This window comes from Podarcis pityusensis (genome assembly GCF_964106645.2).
Source record: "Podarcis pityusensis genome assembly, chromosome: 4".
NCBI lineage: Eukaryota > Metazoa > Chordata > Lepidosauria > Squamata > Lacertidae > Podarcis > Podarcis pityusensis.
The window spans coordinates 46,972,324-46,994,819 of record NC_138027.1 but is presented as its reverse complement, the minus strand read 5'-3'; positions in this window follow the sequence as shown (position 1 = coordinate 46,994,819).

Genomic DNA, 22,496 nt, shown 5'->3' with positions numbered 1-22,496 from the left:
TGAAATTAAACCTATAATATCTGTTTAGTCTACCTTCCCCCTTGGTTTCCTGACCCACAGCTCCCCCCTCTCTCTTATCTTTCATGTATTTAGAGTATCTCCTGTCCGTAATCTTACAAAAAACACAAAGATCCCCCCTCCTTATCCTTACATCCTGAGATACCCCATATACACAAAATCTCATTCTTATATTCTCTCTACAAATTGTTCTGGAAAACTAGCATTCAATGGATTCATATAATTACACTACAAGGGTTAGGATGGCTTCAATTCATTGAAAGGCTTTAAAAATCTACTTTTTTATTGCTCTTTAACAACCCTGATCTTCAGTACTGCAAAGTAATTAAACTGTGCAAAGAAGTTGCTAACCTCTATAAACAACCTAGAAAGTGTATCCTGAGGTTGCCCCACCAAACATACCTTTTGCTTTCCTGTAGTATGATGAATTAGTTAAATTCAATATATTCAATTTTGTAATTTTTTGAATTAGTTTTAAAAAATACAGCACAAATCTACAACTTCCTCCAACACCCATACAATAGGCCACCAGTATTAAGGTCAGATATATACTTTCCTTCCCCACCCATCTACAATAATTCAAGGCAACATGTAAGCCAAGTCCAGGAGAATCCGATGGTGCACTAATTTGTCCATGCAGGTGGTCAATAATACAATTAAGATATACAAAATCATGAAGACCAGATTTGTAAGGATGTAGTTGGCAGAGTGTTTTTCAGTTCTATGTCATTTATTGTATATATACAATAAATTCCCACCATATGGCTTCAAATTTTTCTGGTTTCTTTGGTTCCTTAGTATCCTCATCTCATGTGTTATCTTTTCCACTAACACTATTTGCCAGACATTTTTACACCAAAGTGCGATACTCAAACCCTGAAACTCCGTCCACTTTTAGCAATAGGTAGCCTTGCCACCACTATCAAAAACCGTAATAATTAAGTCCTTAATTATAATATTCTCATTTGGCCCTTCAAATATAGATAACAGGAATAGGATGTGATACATTCCCCTTTGTCTGCAGCAACAAAATGTGCACCCAGGGAACATATGTGACACCTAGGCAGGCATCCTATATCATCTATGCAGAACTTTAATTGTATTTTCCTTCATATAGGCAGGTATTGTTTTAACTGATTCATCACACCATAGGGATTTCCATTTTTGTTCCTATCTCTCACAGTCCAGATCAGTTTCCCATAGACTTTTAAGTCCCATCAATGATCCAACATCCCAGACAGTTCTTTATAAACTCTTGATACCATTTCCTTATATTCTGTAAAAGGCAATAAGTGCATTCTTTCCAGCCATGTTATTGTTATCTCAGCTTATCTTAACTTATGTATCTTAACTTATCTCTAGTAAAAGGCAAAAGATTTATACAATCTGAAGAGAAACCAGAGTATCAATCTACTTGATTCAGTGAGCATATTCATGACATCACAGAAGCTCAACCAATCTATTTAGAAGTTGAAAGGTTTTAACTTGTGGCATGCACTCTACCCATGAAAATGTATATTTTTAAAAGGGGATAAAAAAATATGCTTAGACAACTGGGGGAGTAGCAGTAGTAATGTAGCCAGTAGAGGACAGGAGACTTACAGAGCTGGTCTGAGCTCACAGATGAATGGGAATGTTTCAGAAGAGAGGAAAGGGAAAATGGTAACCTTTCCCAGCTCTGTAAAGGTTCAGGGCTGACTGCCAGCTATATAGTAGGGAGGTAGGTTTCTGAAATGGAAGTGTCCTTTTTAACCACACACACACACACACCCCGCTCTAGCAACGGAGGGGAACTTGTGATCCTCCATATGTTGTTCAACTCCCATCAGCCTCAGTCAGCATGCCTAATGTTCAGGAATGGCGGGAGTTGTAATTCCACAACTCTGCTCTAGAGAATATGGAAGAAAGCTTTTTAATATAACGGCATATATATCTCCCAGCCCTAAATCATCCTTCCAGGATACTGTAAAATGTTGGGGTAGGCCAATCCCCACCTACCAACACCTTCAATTTGCAGTGGCATAGTTGTCTTCAGTATTTGATGGATTATAGGTCACTGAGAATAATTCTTTGTTTGGATTTTTTAAAATGTCTTTTAATTTAAAAAGCCATCTAATTTCTTTGTAATTCAAAGTATTTTTAATTTATTTCTGCATACCTAGGGAGTTTCTTGAATATGCAGAAACCCTTCTTTTTGGGTGTTCCATTTCAGTTTCAAGCTGATAAATCATCTATCATTCAATCTGATGTTAGAGGGAGTAAGTAGGATCCCACTATAAAATGTTGTAGTATATCTTGGTGGGTGTGTAATACCTGAGTCTGGGCTAAGAACGCTTCTAGGCTCAGGTATGAAAAGATAGTATTCCCTCTGTGAAAGTATAGCATCTAAGGGCCTTATTGATCTTTGAAGGTTCTGTTCTCCTCAGAAGAGCTGCACTTTATTTATGATCCTTAATTGTATTGTCAACAAGTGCACTTACAGCAGAGCTTGTTCAGTTTTGAATTATCTTGCTTTTTGCCCTTTTTGTTTTTGTGACACATCTTAACTCTTCCATAGCTAATGCATAAGATTGAGACTCTTCATTTCTGAATCATTTCAATGCATTTACCTATCAAAATTTACCTTAGCAATTATCCAAGAAATCTGGTTTGGTGAGCCCTAGGTTCAAGTGATCAGTCTGATTGTGCCTTATATTGAGAGGCAGGCTGATGTAGTGGTGAGAGTACTTAATTAAGGCCAGATAATCTTGGGTTCAAATCTCTAGTAAAGGTAAAGGAACCCCTAGATGGTTAAGTTCAGTCAAAGGCGACTATGGGGTTGTGGCGCTCATCTCGCTTTCAGGCCGAGGGAGCCAGCGTTTGTCCACAGACAGCTTTCCAGGTCATGTAGCCAACATGGCTAAACTGCTTCTGGCACAGCGGAACACTGTGATGGAAGCCAGAGTGCATGGAAACACCGTTTACCTTCCCGCCACAGTGGTACCTATTTATCTAAATGGAAATGGGAAACCATGTAGGTTGACATGAGAGCCCTTCACAAACAGCAGGAGAAAATGTAATGAACACAATAAAATATTACTATTATTATTATTAACAATAATTTATTATTTATACCCCGCCCATCTGGCAGGGTTTCCCCAGCCACTCTGGGCGGCTTCCAACAAAATATTAAAATACAGTACGTAAAAAATTAAAAGCTTCCCTAAACAGGGCTGCCTTCAGATGTCTTCTAAAAGTCTTTAAAATAAGGGTGTGTGTGTGTTGGAAAGAATTCCGTATTTCCTCAGACTTCACAAAAGCAGATGAGTGCGCAATCATTGCCTCTACTTGGAAATCATAGAATCATAGAGTTGAAAAGGATGTTAAGGGTCATCTAGTCCAACCCCCTGCAATGCAGGAATAACAGCTAAAGAATCCCTGGCAGATGGCCATCTAACCTCTTTAAAAACCTCCAATGAAAGAGACTCCACCACCTTCTGAGAGAGTCTGTTCCACTGTCGAACAGCTCTTGCCACCATAAAGTTCTTCCTATTGTTTAGTCAAATTCTTCTTTCTTGTCATTTGAATTCATTGGTACTTTGGCTCATATTTTGACATTTGAAGCTCAGATTGCATCATGCATTTTATACCTACTATAATGAGAAATGCTTTCATATTTTAACGTATCACCATGTGACCATATTTTTAGGGCTGTAATGTTTTGTTTCTTGTGGTTATGAAGGTTTAGAACACTTTTCCCCATTAGTATATTGCTGTTGTCTATGGTACTGAAATATTTTTGGACTTCTCATGCTCAATTTAAAAAATAAACAAATCTCCGGTGGTTAATATGATTTGCTAGTGTATGCTAAAGGATATCCCCAAAGAATATTCCTTGCATTTTTAGAAGCTTATGTGCCTGGAAGAGGCCAGCTTTCCAGCTATTAAGTATTCATATATAATTAATATAAACCACTGAATTAAAATGAACTGCTATTTTAAGTAGATTTGAATATCAATAAGCTCCTCCTTCAGCTGCCCAGGATGGTGGCGCTCTGTGACAATAAACTTCCCCATATAAACTTCAAGCTGAAATAAATTACCACTAATTTCCTCCTATTATTTCCCAGTATGTCCCAGCTAATTAGCTGTTTAAGTCTCTTAATGTGAAGTATGGGCAAGGCCAATTGCGCAACTACTTGAAACATTCCAATTAAACTTTCCCACACAAATGATCTTGTTTTTATTAAAGCTCTTTGCATAGTTCCCCCCACAATAGATTATCAGGACTTTGAAATTATGATTGCTTTCTTTGTATTCTTGAAAGTGCAGCAGTGCAATAGCTCTGTTTGAAAACCACGATTGCACAGTTTTGGACAAATGATGAGTGACCATTTTGTTCCATCAACCATATCCCGTATCCCTATGATGTCCTGACATGGCATAGCAAATCAAGTTGACTCCAAGCTGAATTGTTCCAAGCTGAACCATTTCCTAGAAACGTTAGATCTCTTAAGAGGCATTTATATATCCAGGACATAATTTGAATCAGAGCTCACTATGGCTCAGTCTTAACCTTCCTGTTCTTATTTTCAAAGCTAGAGAAATGTACTGAATGCTATTTCTGAAGCATTAAAATATATGGTCAGATAGAGAGGTCTTCTGTGCAGCTGCAGTGCCTTACCTTCAGCACAGAGTAACCACAATCAGCCTCTACATATCCTTAGTTCCACAAGAGTGATATCACTGAGCTCATATCAATTGCCTTTAGGATAGATCTCCCTGTGGTGCAATTCCGTGTTGGAGAATTCACATTTCAGCAATGCTGATGAGTCTGGCCCTGATTCTTAGGATCCAGTGTGAACTTGAGTGGTTGCACCACAGGGGAAAGGGACTCCTGAAACAAGCCCAATTAGGAGAGGTGAAGGAACAGCAAAAACGATGATCAGAAGACCAGAGCCGGATTAAGACCTTTAAAGGCCCTAAGCACTTAAAAGATTTTGGTGCCCCCATATACAACCAATTCAAAATATAAACAACAATAAACCATAAAAAATGAAATAAAACCTGTAATAAGATGGAAAATAATGTTTGTTTTTGTATACTTCCACTTTATTTATATTTGATTTTTTCCCCTGTAGTACCCCCTTCCCTTGATGCACGCGCTTATTTTGCTTAATGGTTACTCCAGTCTTGCAGAAGGCCAAGGTTGGATTGCATTCAGGCGGCACAGAATCTTTTCATCACTTTTAATCTGTTTTCAGTCTACTGCTATTTTAACTTTTTGAAAGTTTTAATGTTTTAGGAGTTTTTTTGTACACCGCCTTGAGGGTCGTTGTCGTTTCTACAACCAGCGGCATACATATTTTATGAAATAAAGAAACATAATGCTGTCGCTCAAAGCCTTGGAGGAGAAGAGACTCAGCTAGTGAAAAATATGGGGGTGGGGAAGGGCAGCGGGAAATATTTGGGGAGCATCCATTACACCTCTCTTCACCTTGGAGCCACCCAAGGGTTGCAGTATTCGCACAAACACTCTTCAGTGGCACACGTGAGTGACGCCCACACCTGTGCGCGCGCGTGTTTGTGTGGGGAGCATTCTGATTGGCCCGGGTCAGACGTCGTTTGCTCAGGGCAGATGTTTCTATTCCCCTCAGGTCTGCCCCTCTCCAATTCCTCTCAAAAACAGCGCTTGTGGGCGACGTCTCCCTGGCACGAGAGAGGGTTGCCTGTGAGGGACGCCTCGAACCCAGAGGGCTTGTTCCGCCTTCCCCAGAGGGAGAGAGAAGAGCTTCCCGAGTCGTGGGGCTGCCAGGACTCGCGTGTGGAAAGTGCTGCTGGACCCTTTGCCGTGCGGGCGGCGGCGGCGGCGGCTTCGTTGCGGCTCCTCCCCTTCAGGTGGAGGCGCAGAACTAAGCAACGAGCAACGGCGGCCGCAGCAGCAGCAGCAGCAGCAGCTGAAGAAACGGGAGCTGCTCCCGTTTCCTCCCTCTTTGCTGGACCGCGCTTCGCTTTGGGCTCTTCTGGAAGGGCGCCGGGCGAGGAAGGCGGCTGAGGTGAGTTCTGAGGGGAGGCTGTCGAGGGGCAGGCGGGGCTCGGGAACGCCCTCGGCAGCTCGAGAGAGAGAAGCTCCCCTAAAGTCTGCTGGTGCTGAAGTCTCCTCAGCTCTGTGCTTTAGGGAAGGGCGGCAACGTGGGGCTCGGAGTAACTTTATTCGCCCGGAAGGTGAAGCGTCCTGTTTATTTCTTGCATTTATATCCCACCTTTTCCTCCAAGGAGCTCAAGGTGTGGCGGACACGGTTCTCCGACCCCCCTTCCTCATTTAACCTCCACAACAACCCCGTGAGGTAGGTTAGACTGAGAAGCTGGCTCCAGGTTTCCCAGGCAGCTTCGTGGGGCTGTGGGGACTCCAAGCCTGTTCTCCCAGGCTCTATCCCGCCACACTAACCACTATGCGACACTGTCCCTCTCTGCCGTTTCCCTGGTTTTGTAGGCTTGCTCCTTACTAGGGTGGGTGGGTGGAGAGCCGGTGGGAGGTGAATCCAGAAACCGAGGTATTTTCCCACTCCCTATTATGGCCAAGCGCCACTGGGTATGATGGAGAAGGCGTTCTCAGGTTGAAAAGGATGGAGGAGGAGGAACAGAAGAGCCCATCAGTCAGGCGGCCAGTCGATTGCATTTGGCTTGGAAGTGGGAAGGGACTCGCTCCATTTTCCCTCGTTGCGGCTCCGAACCCCCTCGAAACTTTCCCAACTTGCAATTTCCGAAGCAGTAAGGCAGTTCAGGGTGGCAGCGTGGGTGATGAAGGAGAGGGCGGACACAGCACCGCCAAAGTCGCCTAGAGGGGGAAAGTGAGGGACCTGAATTATGCTGAAATAGCGAGGCTTTTTGTCAAACCTCCAGCTTCTTCACAGCTCATTGAGGAACTCAGCGAGTGAGTTAATGGGGGGAAATGTGATTGTGAAAGGATTAAAACAAGGGCACACGCACCCTTTAATCCTCATCTGCTGCAAAATTGCATTATACGCACTCTTGAGGGAGATGTCTTGAGCTTGGATGCAATAAAAGTCATAAAACAAGCCCCAGAATGTGCGCCCAAAATATATATTGGACTTGCTTTATATATCGTGGCAACCATCCAGGAGAGGTACAGATGCTTTATCTTGCTGAAATTAATAGGCTTAAGCACAACTAACTCTGAGTTGGAATGTGGCCTGTGTGTTTGTGGCATTGCACAGATTTGCTGCCAGTAGATAGTAGTGTACAATGCAAATTGCAATAAAGGATTTGGTTTACTGGTTCAATTCCAGCAGACTATCCAGTCAAAGTTGTTAGCAAACTATGTCCTGTGAGCAGGATTCCTTCTTTTTTCTGTCACCATTGCAATGTGCCTTAAACTAAGGATGGGGAATATAAGGCTTAGCAAACAAATGTGGCCCTCCAGGCCATTCTGTCTGGCCCCCAGAACTCTCTCCAGGCCTCACTCCTCACCGGCCCTGCCCCACTCCCAACTGTTTTTGCCTAGCTGGAATGTGTCCTTGAACTAGATACAATCCCTATTGTTTGTCTGGATGAAGGATAAAGAGGGGTGTGTAGAAACTAGCCCACTGTACAGAGGCCAAATTTATATTCATTGCTCTGCCTACTTTTGCCTCTGACTCCACCCACCACTGGCATGTGGCCCTCAGAAGGTTACCCAAAGGCCCTCAGGGTGAAAAAGGTTCCCTTACCTGGGCCTTAACCCCTTGCTGTCACCTTCATAACTCTCAGGCTGCAGTCATATGCACATTTATGAGGGATTACAAACAATGAGACTTATGAGTAGCAATGTAGCAGACTGAACAACATCTCTTTCTGTTCAACCATTTCCAATGGTTTGGGGATTTTTAATACATTGCTGTTGTTATTTTGTGTAATGATAGAGTGAGTGGCTACAGTTATACCCAGCGGTCTGACTTTTTTGTCCTAGTTTGCAGTTTATAAGAGTTTAGTAATACAGAAGTTACTTTTTAGTGCAAAGGGCCAATCCCACAATGCTTTGCTGTAACATAATCATGGAAATGCACACACACACAAAAAACATTCTTCCCAATGAGCAGAAGTCTTCGGGAGGAAATATGGAAATGACACTTATTTAAATACTGCTGTTTCTTCTGATGGTGATTTTATATGGAAGAATTCCAAATGGCTTATAAAAGAAGTAAACAGCTCTTCTTTTTTGCCAAGGCAATGGGGAAAGTTTGAGTCAAATTGAAGCACTCCGCCTTTGCCCAAAGTCACAATTAAGACTAGCCTAAAACTGATTATCAATTTGGTTATCCCAATCCAAGGCTGCATTCACACTGCAGGAATAGATGGAAGAGTTTTCTCAGTTTCCAGCACTTTTTCATTGCATGTACTTCTACTATTAGGGAACAGGAAGGACTAGCAAATGAAGGACAGTAGGCCTGGTTTTACAGGGAAGCATGGAGAAACATTTAAATGGATATGGGGAATAGGTAGACAGTGTGTTCATATCCCAGAGTGAGGTGCAAGTGAAGGAATGAGCAGTAGAAGTGGAAACCAAAACTCAGTGATGGACATGATGCTCAGTGCATCATTAGAAACCGCATCAAATACTACAGCATGCAGGGTGGTTTAGTTCTTCCCTCGTGACTAAGCCAATATCCCAGCAAAAACCACCCCTGCAGTGCTATTAGCCTTGGGTGGGAGGCTACCATTGGGAGCTTGGTTCCTAAGCACCATGGGAGACCATTTTTTGTTCGGATCATCGCTCCACAGACTGAGAAATATATGGGGGAATTGAAGTAGGGGTTTCCAGGCCCTAGATACAGTGTAGAAAAATTCTAATAGATTTTGATGATTCTGATAGCCAACGGGGATGTGCCATATTTCCCTCTCATAACATCACTGGAAGGATACTATGTCATGAAGTCAGGTTATCTTAAGTGAGGCACTGTGGGAAAACATGGTATTGTTGCACCTCTGTCGCTGCTTATGAGTGCAATTAAGTTTAAGCATGACCAGGGAGAAAGCTACCATAAGCTCCCCCACCCACAAAAAAATCCTAGAATTTCTCCACTGAAATGCCTCACCACTCTTGCAGTGTGAGAACAGGAAGAGAAAAGAAGGAAATGTTGCTATCAATTGAGGACAAGGTGATAAACGGTTACTAGGCAGAACAGCTATATTCTACCTCCACAACACCAGTTTCTGGGAATCATAAGTGGGGAATCACTCCTGAGCTCAGGTTCCTCGTGCAGGTTCCCTATGAGCATCTGGTTGGTTACTATGAGAACAGGATGCTGGATTCTTCTTGTGTCCTTATGAGGAAGCATTTTTGTTTCAGTGCTAAGTAACACCCACCGAACTGTATGGGATTTTCTTCTGAGCAGACATGCTTAGCTGGACCTGTATTAGACACTATCCAAACTGTCTTACGCCATGGTCTAAAAAGGCACACGATGGAGCAGCCTTGCTGAAGCTGAGCAAGTCTGAGCCTGGTTAGTTATATGCACATGTCAGTTAAGAGCTCAATTCTTTGCAGGGCTTGGTACTCCTATGCACTGGATGAGTTAGCAAGTAAAATAGGAGTGGGAAGAAAGGTCCTTATGACTTTGTTCTAATGCATAGGATCGGAAGAATAAATATTTCAAAATTATTGGGCAGGGGACAGCTAGGGAGACCCATTATGTACAGTGGTACCTCGGGTTACATACCCTTCAGGTTACAGACTCCGTTAACCCAGAAATAGTGCTTCAGGTTAAGAACTTTGCTTCAGAATAAGAACAGAAATCGTGCTCCGGTGGCGCAGCGGCAGCAGGAGGCCCCATTAGCTAAAGTGGTGCTTCAAGTTAAGAACAGTTTCAGGTTAAGTACAGACCTCTGGAACAAATTGAGTACTTAACCCGAGGTACCACTGTATATAAAAACCTATAGCTGAAGAATAAAAGCGTTGAGAAATGACTTTTGCACTCAACCTCCTGTCGATTACAATATAATTTTATTGTTATGATTTACTGAGAGGATAACTTTCTAAAAGCGCACACGCACTCTAGAAGTGGAACACTTGATGTCAACTTGAGGTGTAAAACTTGGCATCTCTCCTCATTTGTTGTACATCACAGTACTGCAGGCAATGAAACCATAGTAAGTTTTACAAGCTTATTTCCAGGTCAATTTAAAAAGAAAAGATGCAGCATTTCTTTTATGTGTGCTTGGTTTTAGTGTTTGTGTTGAAATGAAAGCTGGAACCAATACTGAAATGTTAAGCTATGAAATATGTAGTTTCATCTTACTACTTTATTTTTGACATTATATTTATGATTTTGAGACCCCTTTCCAAAACCCTGGAGATTGGTGTCAGTCATTGCTGACAGTACTAATGTACATAGACCAATGGTCTGACTCATACATTTCAAAAATAATTCTGGAAACTAGTTTAGCCACACCAAACTACAATTCCCAACATCCATAACAAACTACAGTTCCCACGACTCTTGTGGGGGCGTGCGCATGCACACACACACTTTAAATGTGTGGCATGTATGCATCCAGAGTGAGATTTCCTATTTTGGAGCTGCTTCTACAATGTCTGAGCAGGGAGCTTTCAGTGTACAGACAACACACACATTTCTGCAGAGTGGAGAAAATGTAAGCTCCCATTTTCTGAGTGTCAGGAGCTGTAGGGGCTAGATTGGGATGTGGAGACTCCATCAGCTCTATGTGTAGCTATCCTGTATAGTAAGGCATTGGAGCATTTTGTTATGCAGTGAAGTGTTCCCATGCTCTGGACTGGTTCTGCACACTCGGACTAGTCATTTGGTGTTCAGAAAGGTTATAAAGGACTTCTGGTTTGGGCCAGAGCTTTGCCTAAGCAGCAGTGTCTTCCTGGATCTGGTGCATTTTGGTCTGTACCTCAGTTCTGACTCCTTAGTGCAGGCATTCCCAAACTCGGCCCTCCAGATGTTTTGGGACTACAACTCCCATCATCCCTAGCTAACAGGACCAGTGGTCAGGGATGATGGGAATTGTAGTCCCAAAAACATCTGGAGGGCCAAGTTTGGGGATGCCTGCCTTAGTGCTACACCTTGTTTCTACCTCCTGACTGATCCACAGGCTCGTTGCTTACAGCAACATCAGGGAAGAAGTGTAGAAGCAGGAAACACAAGTCATGATCATCATTCAGTGGTTTTGGATGAAGAGTCATCAGTCAGCAGATGGTACTTACCTGTGCCTCTTGTTCACAATATGAACAAGAAATGCACTAAAACTGGTGAAAGAAAGAAAGAGGAGCTTTGTTGCCACATCATGTGATGGTTAGACTGCTGTGGCTAGACACAGCATCACTTCAAGATATACTATTGAGGGAAAATATGTCATCCCCAGTGGATACTCTGAATGCAACGCCACAATGGGGGAGTGGGGGCAACCTAGCCACCTCCTGAAGTGCCTGCAAATCTATTTCCTGTATAATAAAGAACCTCATCACCCACTTACCTTTAACATTAAACCCTTCAAGATTAAATGCCTTGAATGCTAAAAAAAAGAAGTGTGTGCTAATTATTTAAACTCAACACTGAAAGATCAAGAGGCATCAGTAGAGACTGTGCTTGCCCATCTAAACCACCACTTTTCTTGATAATACACAGGGAAGAAAGGGCCTGATCCTTTCCTAATAACCATGCTAGGATTCTGCCAAGAGGCAATTTAAGTGATTTATATCCTGTGGATATGTCACTGCATAACAGATTGTGGAGAAATGAAGGTTACAGGATTTTTATGGACTTTTGAGGTTTTGTACTTTGTCAACAGCGTAAATCCCAGCTAACCTGTCTCTTTGCCCATTAGAGTTACCTTAAATTAACCAAGATGGAGAATAGTTAATTTAGCTTCATGTCATTAATTATATGTGTGGAGCACATCTGTTGCTTTTGCAAACCAAGGTTTATAGTGACTAAAGTAGTGCACTAACAAAAGAACTTGAACTGCATTTTATTATTTGGTGTCAAGATCATTTAGAACATTTCAAAGAGGTTTATGACCATTATGATTTGTGGCAATTATGGGAGGTGAAATCTTTGGTGGCACATTGCTCTTTCTTCTTGTCCTTCATTGTCCTTTTATTGATGCCAGGCCCAATGCTGCACATATGTAGCTCTAAAGACGTGAGAGGTCACCAAGTCTTCCAACAACTGAAGGCTTCTAATAAGGCTGTAAAATTGGAGATTACTCTTTTCTTTAGACTATTTTTGAACGGGTGTCTGTCTTTCCAGCATGCTGAGCAATGGAAGGAAAGGTTTTCTGATGTCAGTTCCCTTGGAGCATACAGATTGTTCTGTGAAGTAACTGATCTGAACTATCTCAGAAAATTGACATCAGATTTAACCTCTTGCCAGAGTTCAGCTCACTGCAACAGCTCAAAACTTCATCATCCCAGGGAGTCAAGTTGATGAAAACTTTGAGGACCTCTTACAGTAGTCAGATGAAAATGGTAAAAACTACTTCTGGTGGAGTTTCTTCAGCTGTCATTTGTAAAGGGAGTGGTTTCATCTGTTTGCACCTGAACTGGGATGGAGAATTATATACCTGATGAGATGTTCATCAAAGGCTTTGCAGTCATTTCTAAATATCAGGGATGGGAATCTGTGGCCTTCCTGGTTTAGATAGAGTACAACTCCCATCAAAGCTGACCCCTGCTTATGCTGCCTGGGGCTGGTGAAAATTGGATCATCCCAAGGCAGCATGGTTAGCGGCCAGGGATTTGGGAGTTGCCATCCAATAACATCTGGAAGGCATGACATTGACTACCACTGTGTTAAGGTGTGTCAAGGGTTATGTGCTAAGATTGTCTGGCCCTGCCTCCTTTGTGGTCTGGTCCCACCCATTACTGGAATGCAGTCCCTAGGAGCTTTTTACCCAGTTAATACAATCCTCAGTCTGAAAAAAAGCCAGTTTTCTAGGATAATAGATTTTTCCATTGGTATGGAGCAGCTCTGTCCTTGACAATGATATTGACTATCCATCTTTATATCTATATTTCCATTGCTCCCTCCTCCCATTCAAGCTTCTGTATTCTATTCCACCCCCACCATTCAAGGCATTACAAAGTTCTATGCATGTAAGAGGCATGAAGGCCTTGTGTGTTGCCTCAAACTTTCCACCCCAGCCTTTGCATAAGTTCCAATAAAGCAACTGAACTTAAAACTATGCCATGCTGATTCTAGGGCACATAGTGTTAGGATCAGTTAGTGCAACTTGCATCTGCAAGTTCAGCTATTCCGCATAAGATGTGAAATGTTTGGCTGAGACATTCTTAGCTGAAGGCTTGCCTATCAACACTTGTTTTTACACAGTGTTTTTAGAAAACACTGTGTGGACATATCTTACTAATAAAATGCTAGATAATGGTTTAATTGAGCATTATTATATATTGGACTTCAATCCTCAGAGCCTTTTCAGGCATTCTTAATGCCTAATGACTCTTCTTCTACACCCAGCACTGCATCAAAAGCAGCAAACATTAATCTTCACTGAAGTTGAATAATACAAGAAATGTTAAAGGAATACGTAGCACAGAGCACTGATGATACATTGTCACAGTGACTGATTTTAGCCCTTAAAAAACAACAACCCTAAGACCAAGGGCAGCATCTATATTGCATACTTTTAAAGTTCGTTACAGAGTCTGGAGAATGCTGACAATTCTGTATTGGTTGTTCAACACCATGGAATATCTCAAGATGCATCTACCCAGAAGCTGAGATATTTTATCTGTTCTTTGAAGAATTTGTCACTTGTCAGATTAGTTCCCATACAGTTCAACTGCTTGTTTGATTTAGAGTCAGAAACTGAGGTTTGGGAGGTTGGGAATGGCATAATCTTCTTTGGTCTTGTTTAATGAGATTGGTTTTGTGGTGGTCTAACCAGAGAAACTTCTTAAAAGGCTTGAGGGAACAGGTGTGACTTGACTTTCATTTATTGATGCTGAAAAATCCTAGCTTCGAGACACCAAAATCTTAACAGGCTTTTGTACTTGGAATCAGTGTCCCATGTAAGATGTACTGGATCAAAATCCAGTTTCATTTTATCCATCATAAAGTTATATATCAAAACAGTGGACTAGATGTTCAATGCAAAGTCTGAAAATAATAGAAAGGAGAAAGTGATCTGAAGTACTACATACCTCTGAGCCAAATTTGAAACCAGGCACATTGAATATATTGCCATACAGCTACAGAAGGCAAATTTAACTCCTCCCAAAGCAGAGGAAATATATTTCTCAATACAGTGAGATAGACAACAGATTCCTTTGGCTATTCAGCCCCATTCAACATTCCTTAGGAATTTCTGGGTTATTACATAGAGCCAGCCCCATATGTGAAAAGAAATTCAAACCTACCCAGGCAAATATGGATCAATTTCCATGTTGTTCAAGTAACTTTGGGTTAATACTTGTCTACGTGGGTTTGGGTCTACTTGCATATATGGGGCTGACTCTTTGGAAGAACTTCGGAGACTGTGATCAGGGAAACACGATAATATAAGATGATAAAAGTTCCCCAAATCAACTGGCAGCTGGAGATTTTGACACCCAGTTGCTGGTCTTCCTCAGTGTCCCATTTATGAGGTAAAATATGGTAACATAACATCTTGGGTTTTCCCATAGTTCCATAAACTGTAAAATGACTGAGCATCCTCTTTGACAGGATCTTCTTCATGAAGTCCTTGAAGAGTTCACTCATGCGTCAGTTTAAATGTGCATTTGAGTCAGTTCCTTGATACATGTTTCAAGTGAGGCCATTGCTTGACTAACAGCTTCTGAGTTGGAATAGTGTAGTTCTTTTTTATATAATGTTTCACTGGCTAATTATTTTTTTTAAAATCTAATTAAAGTAAGTGGAAAGGCTTAGTTCTTGTGACTGCACAGTTGCTCCACCTCCATGCCAAACTCCACTCTCAGTTACCTAACAACACATATCTATAATGTTTGTGTGTTTTATTTGAGGATTTAAGAGAATCATGGGTCCCAATAGATAAGTTGCTGCTAATAAAAGGGTTATCATAAGGGACAAGAACATTCACCATATGCAGTGCACTAGATATTTTTCCAGCCATTCTAACTTAAAATATACAGGACTCTAAGGCAGGTTCACTTGGAAATCTGGTGCAGAATACTTACTGTGCTAGTGAAAGAGTAAATGTATGCTGGTGTGCTGCTCAAACATTCAAATGAAACTTGGGGAAACAATGTTTCCATTAGGCTTCTGTGCCCTAGATGGGTCCAGTGTTTATGTCAACCTAAGCACGTAATCACTTGTTGCTCTAAAACATTGCTCTCACTGTATTCTTTGGAATGATAGTCTAAAGATTTTTTTTTTCTCTTGTCACATGCATTATTTACATCAAAGTGTAAAATGCACAGCACAGATTAAATTTATGCAAATGATATATCTTGCATTGTAAGGTTTCCCCTTGTTTTTCTTAAAAGGACATTGCAAACTAAAGTGGTTTGTTTTGGGGGTGGTTGGGAAGAAAGCATTATCCTTCTTCAGTTCCCCTCATTTGTCAAAAAGAAGACATTAAGGGGAAAAAATAAATTAACCTGATCTGATCACAGCAGCGAGAGTGACCCTTGCATCTATAAATTTTTATCAGGAAAATTGCCCCTGTAGGGAGTCAGATTAAAGGAGGAAGCTTAAATTCACACAGGATATATTGCATTTTCTTTACATTGATAATTGTACTGTTCAACGTGACATAGATTCCAACCGCTGAGTTAAGTGTGTGCCTGTTAGAAAAACCCATTAAAGCAGAATAGTAAAAAGCATGGGCACCAACCCTGTACACAGCGTGGCAGCCATGCACTGCCAGCTGCTAGGAAAGCCCGCTGATTCTGCAGCTTGTCTGGACCTGGAAAGACAAGGGATCAAGTATGTGGATGCAAGGAAAAGCCAGGTACAGAAGCTGCTAGCTTGACAGGTCTGCTGTGCCGGAATAGTTTGTTAGAGCACGTTCACTCAAAGCCATGTGCCATTTGTTTATACTACTTTGATTGATTAATGGTAGACTGGGGGGGGGGTGTCTTGAGCTTTATAAAATGTCTGAGTTTTTGGGATGCTGTGCAGATAAGTATGGATGTGGGATGCTGTGCAGATAAGTATGGAGGAAAGCATCTTATGGTGGGAAATGCAGAAATTAAGAATGGTGAGCATAGCACTAAAATGGCACATGGAAATTGTTTTATGCCTTGTTGCTTTAGGATGATTTCTTCCTCCGCAACTCATTACCTGCAGCCGTATGGTAGACCCATGGGAAGTGCAGCTTAACATGGGCAGGGCAGCATGTGGGGAGAAATTACTCTCCCTGTGTACTACAGACTCCATCAGAATTGTTTCCCCTTCATATTTGCATTGCAAATTGGCTGCGGTGGAACATTTGAGAAGCCACAAGGAGAACCAAGTGAGTGGCAGGTGGCCTACATGTTGCCTACAGATTGCATGCAGTGGCTATATCCCCCACTCTCTGTACTCCCCACCACCGCCATCTGCACATTCAGCTGGGATGCAAAGGGGCCCTCTGTGCACACAGTAAAAATCCTTCATATGTCAGCTGAATGCCTGGATGGCAGGAGTGTGCCTTCCATGTGTGGTGAGGGGAAGCTAGTCTCATGGCCCCCCTCACATTTGAGGGCATTCATCTGAACCCCTTACTGATAGCATAAAAAAGAGTCTCCCTCTCACAAATACTTAAACACACTTATATGCACACAATACCCAGAGCTGCATATGTGATGGGCTGATCCTACACTCACTCATTAAAAAAAAAACAACTGCCTCTGCTCAATCTCCTCTTTGCATCTTGATCCTTTTGGGTGGAAGCAAAGAGTCTGCAGTGTGGGAGGAGGGAATGGGGAATTCCTCTTCTGCAAGCATCCTTGTACTCATGCAGTATTGGATCCCACTCATGTTAGGCTGTTTTAGTCCCACTGTGGTCATTGGAATTTATGCAGGAGTTTCTTTTTCTTCACTTGGAAGTCCGGGCACATTTATTCTAGTGTTATTCCCTCTACAGTATTTCCTTGTGAAGGACAGCGTCAAGGTCTTTTCAAAACAATGTAGTTAACATATACATTACTAGCTATCTTGTTTCCTGGCTTTTATTTTTTAAGTTTGCTTCTACTTTGTTGACAGTATTATGTTATGTTGATTGCCCTTCTAATATGCCTATTAATCATTGCAAATATTATGCTTAAAAAGCCAAAAAAGAAGACGTTATGTCTTTAGTGATGATGGCTGATACACAGTTTAGGACACTATTTCATGCACAGACTCCCCAGTTCACTTGTTTACAGTGTCTAATGGGTCATGAAAAATTTATCCTGCTCAGTTATTCTTTTCATCCCTTCATCTCATATTGACAGTAGTTGGTAGTCTGAAATTTTCATAGTGTATTATTAAGCGATTGATTATTTCAAATGATACCCTCCAAAAACAGCCAGCATGGATGTGAACAGTTGTCAGATTTATTCATATATATATATATATATATATATATCAATGCACATATAGTCTGAAGAAGGATGTAATACAAAAATGGGATTTTGCTTACAGTATGTCCGCAGCACTGCGAGACAATTCTTACAACTTCACTCTCAGAAGAGCATACCAGGAAATAAAATTGTTCTTTTGCCTGTCTTGTCCAGTGTCTCCAATGGACTCCAGCTTCCCTTAGTAGGCTTGCATCCTTGCCATTATCACCACTGTCCATTCAGTTGCCCTCTCTCTCTGGGTGGAATCCACAGCACTGCCACTCACTTTTCTTGTTCTTTCCCCTGATCATATACCAAAGGCTGTACCTTTGCATCTGCTTTGCATTCAGAAGGTCTCAGGTTCAATCTCCAACATCTCCAGAGAGGGCTGGGAGAGACCCTTGTCCAAAATCTCAGAGAGCTTCTGCCGGCCTGCATAGCCAGTTTGAACTAGATGAGCCAATTGTCTGACTCAGTAGAAGGCAGCTTCTTTTGTTCCTATCTGAGTGAACAAGCAGGATGGGCTTACACTGCAGCCAAAGAATGTGCCTTTGTTTTAGCATATAGCTGTGTAGGCGCAGTTGGAGATCCTGGTTACCTTTCTGTATCATTCTTGCTTTAAAATGTATGTGCCTTTTTAGGTGGACATAACATTCCTGTATACAGTTCCATTCTTTTATGAGGTTGCATGCAAAAGGTGTATAGCCATTGTGTACTAACAGGGTAGGCAGAAAACAGAAAAGTTTAGAAAATTATTAATAATATTTTTACCCTGTTCAAATTGCTCAGGGCAGATTCCCCCTCTATTGTTGTTGTTTAGTCATTTTATTAGCCATTTTTAGTCATTTAATTGTGTCCGACTCTTCATGACCCTATGGACCAGAGCACGCCAGGCACTCCTGTTTTCCACTGCCTCCCGCAGTTTGGTCAAACTCATGCTGGTAGCTTCAAGAACACTGTCCAACCATCTCGTCCTCTGTCGTCCCCTTCTCCTTGTGCCCTCAATCTTTCCCAACATCAGGGTCTTTTCCAGGGAGTCTTCTCTTCTCATGACGTGGCCAAAGTATTGGAGCCTCAGCTTCAGGATCTGTCCTTCCAGTGAGCACTCAGGGCTGATTTCCTTAAGAATGGAGAGATTTGATCTTCTTGCAGACCATGGGACTCTCAAGAATCTCCTCCAGCACCATAATTCAAAAGCATCACTTCTTTGGCAATCAGCCTTATTTACGGTCCAGCTCTCACTTCCATACCTCACTACTGGGAAAACCATAGCTTTAACTATACAGACCTTTGTCAGCAAGGTGATGTCCCTGCTTTTTAAGATGCTGTCTAGGGTTGTCATTGCTTCCAATCTGTACCTCATCCCGAGGGACGAGGGTAGGGTGAGCAAGGATTACTCACCTCCGTCACTGGTGCTGTGCAATGCCAGGTCTATAGGCAACAAAACTGCCACCCTGCGAGATTTCTTTACCTCGCAGGGGGTCGACCTGGCTTGTGTGATGGAGACCTGGGTGCGCGAAGGGGCAACAGTTACCTTACGAGAGATGGCGCCCTCGGGTTTCTCCGTCCTCCACCAGTCGCGGACTGTGGGCCGGGGGGGAGGGGTGGCATTATTAATCCGGGAAGATTGTCCTTTCAGGGCTCTACCATCGCCATCAATCCCCGGCATTGAATGTGTTGGCCTAGTGTGGGGCTCTGAGGAGAGCTTCGCTGTCTGGCTGGTGTACCGGCCACCTAGCACACCAGCAGCCACCCTGTCAGGCCTATTGGAGGCGGTGGCCGGCTGGGCCTTGGAGTTCCCTAACCTATTGGTATTGGGGGACTTCAACATCCATGCTGATGCCACTCCCTCCTCACAGTCTCTGGACCTGGTGTCTTCCATGGTGTCAGAGCTGCTTCCAGATCCTAGCTCACAGAGGATCACGCTAGCCAGCGATCATTAAATAAAAGTCTTTATTGAGTTACAGTTTCCATTCTCAAGCTGCTGCGTGCAACTCTACGTCTCATGGTTAGATCGGCGAAGCTCCATCTGAGTCTCCGCCCCTTGTACACCAACTTAATATCCTAGCCTTGCTCCACCTTTTCCGCCTGACTGTTCTTCTCTGGGTCCCTCTGCCCCCCGGGGTCTCTTCCTTCCGGGATTCCTCTGACGCTGACGCTGACCCCCCTGACTCTTCTCCCTCCTTTCGGCGGGCTTTAGGACCTGGCTCCCTTTCTGTGAATCTTCTGATTCACTGGAAAGACTCGGAGATCTCGGGTCGTCGTCATCACTCATCTTTTCTTCTGCCTCCTCTCCCTCGCTCTCTGTTTCCTCCCTTGCCCTTGCCTCTGCTCCTGAACCCCTGACATCCATCCCCCCCTCGAAGCCCCCTCTTCCCCCCTCCCCTCCTTCCGGTGCGGGATCTGGGTGCTGCCGTGTCAGGGGGACGAATGTCGGATACAGTTCGCTTCCCGTGGCGGGCCGCCATCCGAAGTCTTCCGGTTCTTCCTCCCTGCTCTCGTTGACGACGGTCACCTCCGCTTCCATCTCTGTGCCGCCGTGCTCGAAACCCGGGTCGTCCCCGAAAACGTCCATGTCCGTCTCTCCTTCGTTGCCTTCTGGAGACGTTGCTCGTCCTGGACCCTCCAGCCACCTTCTGCGGAACTGCTCCTCTGGTCGATCATCCCACCAATACGAGGGTTCTGAAGCAGATCCCGAGGGTGACCCCTCTGGGGAACGGGCGTCTCGTGTCGGTTCCTCGTCCGAGTCGAACCCCCGGAACGTGCTGGCTGAAAGCGTGGGCGTGAAAAGCCAGTCGTCGAAAAAGTCTGCTGGCATTGGCCTATGTGGGAAGAGGGCATGAAACTCTTCTTTGAGCAGAGGTTCGTCTAAAGCGTAGCCCGGCACCCAGCTGTTGGCACTGGCCGGGGTGCCCTCCTTGGCGAGAAGGTATTCTACCCCCTCTTCCCCCCATCTGGAGTCCAAAATCTCCGTGACTTCGTTGATGCGCTCCTCCTGTGCCACTCCCCCTTGCCCGGTTCTCTCTCGGAGCGGACCCGGTGCCGTTCCTGGTTCCTGAAACCTGTGAGGTGCCTTGTAGGGAGTGAGCACCGATCTGTGGAACACCGGATGCATTCTGGAACCCTCCGGAAGAGCCAGCCTGAAAGCCATCGGGTTGACCTGTTCGTCGACTTGGTAGGGCCCCAGTTGTTTATGCCCTAGTTTCTTCTTCGCCAACGACCTGGCACTGCGTGGGCTGCTAACCAGACCCAGTCTCCCACATGGATCTCTTCGCCAACCCTTCTGTGTTTGTCCGCTTGTACCTTGTATGCGTGTTTAGCCAGCTCCAGGTGCCGCCGCAGCTGATCGTGGACCTCCTGCAACTCCGACGCGAACGCATCTGCTGTCTGCGGCTCCCCCTCCCCCATTCTTTCCAGTCCCGGGAAGGTTCTAGGGTGCCTCCCGTTGTTGGCGAAGAACGGCGTGACCCCCGTGGACACGTGCTTCGTGTTGTTGTAGGCGAACTCGGCGAGAGGCAGGTAATCCACCCACGTCGCAGGCTGTTGATTCGCATAACATCTCAGGTACTGCTGCATGATGGCATTGACCCGCTCCGCTTGCCCGTTGGTCTGCGGGTGTCTAGCCGACGCCAGGTTGATCTTGACGTTCAGGAAGCCCATCAGCCTCTGCCAGAAGTTTGAGATGAACTGTCGCCCTCGGTCGGACAGAATAGACCGCGGCAGACCGTGAACCTTGAACACGTGGTCTATGAACAGTTTGGCGGTTTGTTCCGCCGTGGCCACCTTCGCACACGGAATGAAATGTGCCATCTTGGAGAACAAATCCACCACCACCAGCACAGCCGTCTTGCCCCTCGAGCTGGGCAGATCCGTGACAAAGTCCAGGGCCACTCTCTCCCATGGCTCGAACGGAGTTTGCAGCGGTTCCAGCAGTCCGGCCGGCGGTCTGTGCACTGGTTTGGACCTCTGGCAGGTGTCACACCTCGCCACGTAGTCCGCGACTTCCCCTCTCATTCCGGGCCACCAGAAGTCTCTGGCTACTAATTCCACCGTCTTCTCCTTGCCAAAGTGCCCGGCAGTGGGCGCGTCGTGCAGCTGCTGCAGTACCTTGGCGCGAAGTTCGTCTCCCGGCACGTAGATGGCCCCTTTACGGATGAGCAAACCATCTCGCAGCTGGAACTCGTCGGTCGCTGCCGTGCCCCTGTGCACCTCTGCCATCTTTGCTTGCGCGAAGGAGTCATCCTGCAACGCTCGTCGCACCGCATCCAGGTCAACTGTTGCCGCCGCGCACGCCCACACTGTCGGTGCGAAGATGTGCATGGCGGCCGCTGGCGTTGCCTCCTCCAGATACTGTGGCTTACGGGAGAGAGCATCCGCCATGATGTTGGTGTCCCCCGGGACATACTCTATTCGGAAGTCGAAATTCGCAAAGAACTCAGCCCAACGTATCTGCCTCTGGTTCAGGAACTGTGCCGTGCGCCAGTGCTCTAGATTCTTGTGGTCCGTGCAGACCTGCACCATGTGCTTGGCGCCGATCAGGAAGTGCCTCCACGCTTTGAACGCTGCATGAATGGCCAGCAACTCCCTGTCCCAGATGGTGTAGTTCTGTTCGGACTTGCTGAGCTTCCTTGAGTAAAACGCTCCCGGCCTCCAAACCCCCTGCGGGTCTTTCTGCAGCAGGACTGCTCCCACGGCTCTGTCCGAAGCGTCTGTCTCCACCCTCATCGGCCTGCTGGGGTTGACATGAAGCAGCTGCTCTTCCGACGCGAAGAGACGCTTGAGTGCCTGAAAGGACTGCTCCGCCTGCTCTGTCCAGATGAACTTCTTTTTCTTGGAGCTGAGCGTGTCCGTGATGGCCGCTGTCTGCATCGCAAAGCCTTTGATAAACTTGCGATAGAAGTTCGCGAAGCCGACAAACCGTTGGACCTCCTTCCGGTTGCGTGGGCTTTTCCAATCCAACACTGCTCGG